We start from the raw sequence: 7500 nt of genomic DNA on the forward strand, positions 1-7500 counted from the left end.
GCCTGGAGCGAGGCCGGGGCGAGCCGAAAGGCCGCCCGCTTTCTCTGGTCCGTGTTCGTTAAGCGGCCCGCCTGGAGCGAGGCCGCGGCGAGCCAAAAGGCCGCCCGCTTCTCCGGTCCGTGTTCGTGTTTAATATTCGGCCCGCCCGCTCGGAGCGAGGCCGGGAAGAGCGGCAGAGCCGCCCGCTTCTCCAGTCCGTGTTTCATAAGCGGCCCCCCCGAAAGGCCGCGGCGAGCGGCAAAGCCGCCCGCTTCTCCAGTCCGTGTTCGTGTTTAATATTCGGCCCGCCCGCTCGGAGCGAGGCCGGGAAGAGCGGCTAAGCCGACCGCTTCTCCGGTCCGTGTTCGTGTTTCATAAGCGGCCCCCCCGAAAGGCCGCGGCGAGCCAAAAGGCCGCCCGCTTCTCCGGTCCGTGTTCGTGTTTAATATTCGGCCCGCCCGCTCGGAGCGAGGCCGGGAAGAGCGGCTAAGCCGACCGCTTCTCCGGTCCGTGTTCGTGTTTCATAAGCGGCCCCCCCGAAAGGCCGCGGCGAGCGGCAGAGCCGCCCGCTTCTCCGGTCCGTGTTCGTGTTTAATATTCGGCCCGCCCGCTCGGAGCGAGGCCGGGAAGAGCGGCAAAGCCGCCCGCTTCTCCAGTCCGTGTTCGTGTTTCATTAGCGGCCCCCCCCCCCCACCCGGAGCGAGGCCGCGGCGAGCGGCAACGCCGCCCGCTTCTCCAGTCCGTGTTCGTGTTTCATAAGCGGCCCCCCCCCTTCCGGAGCGAGGCCGCGGCGAGCGGCAAAGCCGCCCGCTTCTCCAGTCCGTGTTCGTGTTTCACATTGCCGGGGAGCCAGGCACTCATTTGTGATAAAAGTGGCACTCTGTCATATTTTCAGAAAAGTGGGACTTTGCCATATTTTCGAAAAAGTGGGACTTTGTCATATTTTCGAAAAGTGGGACTTTGTCATATTTTCGAAAAAGTGGGACTTTGTCATATTTTCGGCTCCAAAAGCTCTTAAAATGCTGTTCCCTATATATGTGCCGATAGTGTTTTGGAGATCTGGGTCAAACCTCCGCATCTTTTTGGTTTGAGGGTAGAGGTGGGGGGTCAACGCAAAAGATGCGGGCACTTAGTCATTTTTTCGGTTGGGCGACCAGGGGCGCTGTTGGCACTTTGTCATTTTTTCGGCTGGGCGACCAGGGGCGCCGTTTGCACTTAGTCATTTTTAAGGCTGGGCGACCAGGGGCGTTGAGTGTTTGGGCGACCAGGGGCGCCGTTGGCACTTAGTCATTTTTTCGGCTGGGCGACCAGGGGCGTTGAGTGTTTGGGCGACCAGGGGCGCTGTTTGCACTTAGTCATTTTTTCGGCTGGGCGACCAGGGGCGTTTGTTTGCTGGGCGACCAGGGGCATTTTTGACACTTTGCCGTTTTTATGGATGGGCGACCAGGGGCGTTTGTTTGCTGGGCGACCAGGGGCATTTTTGACACTTTGCCGTTTTTATGGATGGGCGACCAGGGGCGTTTGTTTGCTGGGCGACCAGGGGCATTTTTGACACTTTGCCGTTTTTATGGATGGGCGACCAGGGGCGTTTGTTTGCTGGGCGACCAGGGGCATTTTTGACACTTTGCCGTTTTTATGGATGGGCGACCAGGGGCGTTTGTTTGCTGGGCGACCAGGGGCATTTTTGACACTTTGCCGTTTTTATGGATGGGCGACCAGGGGCGGCTAGTGGCTGGGCGACCAGGGGCATTTTTGACACTTTGCCGTTTTTATGAATGGGCGACCAGGGGCGTTTATTGGCTGGGCGACCAGGGGCATTTTTGACACTTTGCCGTTTTTATGGATGGGCGACCAGGGGCGTTTGTTTGCTGGGCGACCAGGGGCATTTTTGACACTTTGCCGTTTTTATGGATGGGCGACCAGGGGCGTTTGTTTGCTGGGCGACCAGGGGCATTTTTGACACTTTGCCGTTTTTATGGATGGGCGACCAGGGGCGTTTGTTTGCTGGGCGACCAGGGGCATTTTTGACACTTTGCCGTTTTTATGGATGGGCGACCAGGGGCGTTTGTTTGCTGGGCGACCAGGGGCATTTTTGACACTTTGCCGTTTTTATGGATGGGCGACCAGGGGCGTTTGTTTGCTGGGCGACCAGGGGCATTTTTGACACTTTGCCGTTTTTATGGATGGGCGACCAGGGGCGTTTGTTTGCTGGGCGACCAGGGGCATTTTTGACACTTTGCCGTTTTTATGGATGGGCGACCAGGGGCGTTTGTTTGCTGGGCGACCAGGGGCATTTTTGACACTTTGCCGTTTTTATGGATGGGCGACCAGGGGCGGCTAGTGGCTGGGCGACCAGGGGCATTTTTGACACTTTGCCGTTTTTATGGATGGGCGACCAGGGGCGTTTATTGGCTGGGCGACCAGGGGCATTTTTGACACTTTGCCGTTTTTGTGGATGGGCGACCAGGGGCGCCGTGTGGCTGGGCGACCAGGGGCGTTTGTGGGACCGGGCTGACACCGGGACTTTGCCTTTAATTCGGCCGCTCCAGGGAACCAGGAACGCCGGCCTCTGCTCAGCACAAGTCGGCCTGAAGTGGGACTTTGTCATATTTTAATCCTGGGCGACCAGGGGCGTTTGAGGGACCGGGATGACACCGGCACTTTGCCTTTAATTTGGCCGCTCCAGGGAACCAGGAACGCCGGCCTCTGCTCAGCACAAGTCGGCCTGAAGTGGGACTTTGTCATATTTTAATCCTGGGCGACCAGGGGCGTTTGAGGGACCGGGATGACACCGGCACTTTGCCTTTAATTTGGCCGCTCCAGGGAACCAGGAACGCCGGCCTCTGCTCAGCACAATTCGGCCTGAAGTGTGACTTTGTCATTTTTAAGGCTGGGCGACCAGGGGCACTGTTGGCACTTAGTCATTTTTTGGGCTGGGCGACCAGGGGCGTTGAGTGTTTGGGCGACCAGGGGCGCTGTTGGCACTTAGTCATTTTTTCGGCTGGGCGACCAGGGGCGCCGTTGGCACTTAGTCATTTTTTCGGCTGGGCGACCAGGGGCGTTTGTGGGACTTTGTCATTTTTTGGGCTGGGCGACCAGGGGCGTTTGACACCGGCACTTTGCCTAATTTTTAGCCGCTCCGGGGAACCAGGCAGGTCGGCCTCATTCCTGCACTTCTGCCCCTGAGTTGGGCGACCAGGGGCGTTTGGGGAACCGGGCGGACAGCGGCACTTTGCCTAATATTTGGCCGCTCCAGGGAACCAGGCAGGTCGGCCTCATTTCAGCACTTCTGCCGGTCAGTTGGGCGACCAGGGGCGTTTAAGGAACCGGGCGGACACCGGCACTTTGCCTAATATTTGGCCGCTCCAGGGAACCAGGCAGGTCGGCCTGACTTCAGCACTTCTGCCGGTAAGTTGGGCGACCAGGGGCGTGTGAGGAACCGGGCGGACAGCGGCACTTTGCCTAATATTTGGCCGTTTCAGGGAACCAGGCAACTCGGCCTGACTTCAGCACTTCTCCCCTGAGTTGGGCGACCAGGGGCGTTTGGGGAACCGGGCGGACAGCGGCACTTTGCCTAATATTTGGCCGCTCCGGGGAACCAGGCAGGTCGGCCTCATTTCAGCACTTCTGCCGGTCAGTTGGGCGACCAGGGGCGTTTGGGGAACCGGGCGGACAGCGGCACTTTGCCTGATATTTGGCCGCTCCAGGGAACCAGGCAGGTCGGCCTGACTTCAGCACTTCTGCCGGTAAGTTGGGCGACCAGGGGCGTGTGAGGAACCGGGCGGACAGCGGCACTTTGCCTAATATTTGGCCGTTTCAGGGAACCAGGCAACTCGGCCTGACTTCAGCACTTCTCCCCTGAGTTGGGCGACCAGGGGCGTTTGGGGAACCGGGCGGACAGCGGCACTTTGCCTAATATTTGGCCGCTCCGGGGAACCAGGCAGGTCGGCCTCATTTCAGCACTTCTGCCGGTCAGTTGGGCGACCAGGGGCGTTTGGGGAACCGGGCGGACAGCGGCACTTTGCCTGATATTTGGCCGCTCCAGGGAACCAGGCAGGTCGGCCTGACTTCAGCACTTCTGCCGGTAAGTTGGGCGACCAGGGGCGTGTGAGGAACCGGGCGGACAGCGGCACTTTGCCTAATATTTGGCCGTTTCAGGGAACCAGGCAACTCGGCCTGACTTCAGCACTTCTCCCCTGAGTTGGGCGACCAGGGGCGTTTGGGGAACCGGGCGGACAGCGGCACTTTGCCTAATATTTGGCCGCTCCGGGGAACCAGGCAGGTCGGCCTCATTTCAGCACTTCTGCCGGTCAGTTGGGCGACCAGGGGCGTTTGGGGAACCGGGCGGACACCGGCACTTTGCCTGTTATTTGGCCGCTCCAGGGAACCAGGCAGGTCGGCCTGACTTCAGCACTTCTGCCCCTGAGTTGGGCGACCAGGGGCGTTTGGGGAACCGGGCGGACACCGGCACTTTGCCTAATATTTGGCCGCTCCGGGGAACCAGGCAGGTCGGCCTCATTTCAGCACTTCTGCCGGTCAGTTGGGCGACCAGGGGCGTTTGGGGAACCGGGCGGACAGCGGCACTTTGCTCTTTTTTTGCCCGCTTTGGGGAACCAGGCAGGTCGGCCTGACTTCAGCACTTCTGCCCCTGAGTTGGGCGACCAGGGGCGTTTAAGGAACCGGGCGGACAGCGGCACTTTGCCTAATATTTGGCCGCTCCAGGGAACCAGGCAGGTCGGCCTCATTTCAGCACTTCTGCCGGTCAGTTGGGCGACCAGGGGCGCTTGAGGAACCGGGCGGACACCGGCTTTTTGCTCCTTTTTTGGGCCGCTTTAGGGAACCAGAAAACTCGGCCTCGTTTCAGCACTTCTGCCGGTAAGTTGGGCGACCAGGGGCGTTTGAGGAACCGGGCGGACAGCGGCACTTTGCCTAATATTTGGCCGCTCCAGGGAACCAGGCGACTCGGCCTGACTTCAGCACTTCTGCCCCTGAGTTGGGCGACCAGGGGCGTTTGAGGAACCGGGCGGACAGCGGCACTTTGCCTAATATTTGGCCGCTCCAGGGAACCAGGCAGGTCGGCCTCACTTCAGCACAATTCGGCCTGAAGTGTGACTTTGTCATTTTTTAAGGCTGGGCGACCAGGGGCCCTGTTAGCACTTAGTCATTTTTAAGGCTGGGCGACCAGGGGCGCTGTTGGCACTTAGTCATTTTTTCGGCTGGGCGACCAGGGGCGTTGAGTGTTTGGGCGACCAGGGGCGCTGTTGGCACTTAGTCATTTTTTCGGCTGGGCGACCAGGGGCGCCGTTGGCACTTAGTCATTTTTTCGGCTGGGCGACCAGGGGCGTTGAGTGTTTGGGCGACCAGGGGCGCTGTTGGCACTTAGTCATTTTTTCGGCTGGGCGACCAGGGGCGCCGTTGGCACTTAGTCATTTTTTCGGCTGGGCGACCAGGGGCGTTGAGTGTTTGGGCGACCAGGGGCGCTGTTGGCACTTAGTCATTTTTTCGGCTGGGCGACCAGGGGCGCCGTTGGCACTTAGTCATTTTTTCGGCTGGGCGACCAGGGGCGTTTAGTGTTTGGGCGACCAGGGGCGCCGTTGGCACTTAGTCATTTTTTCGGCTGGGCGACCAGGGGCGTTTAGTGTTTGGGCGACCAGGGGCGTTTGTGGGACTTTGTCATTTTTTGGGCTGGGCGACCAGGGGCGTTTGACACCGGCACTTTGCCTAATTTTTAGCCGCTCCGGGGAACCAGGCAGGTCGGCCTCATTCCTGCACTTCTGCCCCTGAGTTGGGCGACCAGGGGCGTTTGGGGAACCGGGCGGACAGCGGCACTTTGCCTAATATTTGGCCGCTCCGGGGAACCAGGCAGGTCGGCCTCATTCCTGCACTTCTGCCCCTGAGTTGGGCGACCAGGGGCGTTTGGGGAACCGGGCGGACAGCGGCACTTTGCCTAATATTTGGCCGCTCCAGGAAACCAGGCAGGTCGGCCTCATTTCAGCACTTCTGCCGGTCAGTTGGGCGACCAGGGGCGTTTAAGGAACCGGGCGGACACCGGCACTTTGCCTAATATTTGGCCGCTCCAGGGAACCAGGCAACTCGGCCTCATTTCAGCACTTCTGCCCCTGAGTTGGGCGACCAGGGGCGTTTGGGGAACCGGGCGGACACCGGCACTTTGCTCTTTTTTTGGCCGCTTTAGGGAACCAGGCAACTCGGCCTCATTTCAGCACTTCTCCCCTGAGTTGGGCGACCAGGGGCGTTTGGGGAACCGGGCGGACACCGGCACTTTGCTCTTTTTTTGGCCGCTTTAGGGAACCAGGCAACTCGGCCTCATTTCAGCACTTCTGCCCCTGAGTTGGGCGACCAGGGGCGTTTGGGGAACCGGGCGGACACCGGCACTTTGCCTAATATTTGGCCGATTTTGGGAACCAGGCAACTCGGCCTCATTTCAGCACTTCTCCCCTGAGTTGGGCGACCAGGGGCGTTTGGGGAACCGGGCGGACACCGGCACTTTGCCTCATATTTGGCCGATTTTGGGAACCAGGACACTCGGCCTCATTTTGCCACTTCCCAGCCTGAAGTTGGACTTAGTCGTTTTTACAGCCGGCCCGAGAACCGGGCGGACAGCGGCACTTTGCCTAATATTTGGCCGCTCCAGGGAACCAGGCAACTCGGCCTCATTTCAGCACTTCTGCCCCTGAGTTGGGCGACCAGGGGCGTTTGGGGAACCGGGCGGACACCGGCACTTTGCTCTTTTTTTGGCCGCTTTAGGGAACCAGGCAACTCGGCCTCATTTCAGCACTTCTCCCCTGAGTTGGGCGACCAGGGGCGTTTGGGGAACCGGGCGGACACCGGCACTTTGCCTAATATTTGGCCGCTCCAGGGAACCAGGACACTCGGCCTCATTTTGCCACTTCCCAGCCTGAAGTTGGACTTTGTCGTTTTCCCGGCCGGCCCGAGAACCGGGCCGTCACCGGCACTTTGCCTAATATTTGGCCGATTTTGGGAACCAGGCAACTCGGCCTCATTTCAGCACTTCTCCCCTGAGTTGGGCGACCAGGGGCGTTTGGGGAACCGGGCGGACACCGGCACTTTGCTCTTTTTTTGGCCGCTTTAGGGAACCAGGCAACTCGGCCTCATTTCAGCACTTCTGCCCCTGAGTTGGGCGACCAGGGGCGTTTGGGGAACCGGGCGGACACCGGCACTTTGCCTAATATTTGGCCGATTTTGGGAACCAGGCAACTCGGCCTCATTTCAGCACTTCTCCCCTGAGTTGGGCGACCAGGGGCGTTTGGGGAACCGGGCGGACACCGGCACTTTGCCTCATATTTGGCCGATTTTGGGAACCAGGACACTCGGCCTCATTTTGCCACTTCCCAGCCTGAAGTTGGACTTAGTCGTTTTTACAGCCGGCCCGAGAACCGGGCGGACAGCGGCACTTTGCCTAATATTTGGCCGCTCCAGGGAACCAGGCAACTCGGCCTCATTTCAGCACTTCTGCCCCTGAGTTGGGCGACCAGGGGCGTT

This window comes from Hippichthys cyanospilos, unplaced genomic scaffold (genome assembly GCF_059441005.1).
Source record: "Hippichthys cyanospilos isolate Australia breed blue-spotted pipefish unplaced genomic scaffold, RoL_Hcya_1.0 HiC_scaffold_135, whole genome shotgun sequence".
NCBI classification, from domain to species: domain Eukaryota; kingdom Metazoa; phylum Chordata; class Actinopteri; order Syngnathiformes; family Syngnathidae; genus Hippichthys; species Hippichthys cyanospilos.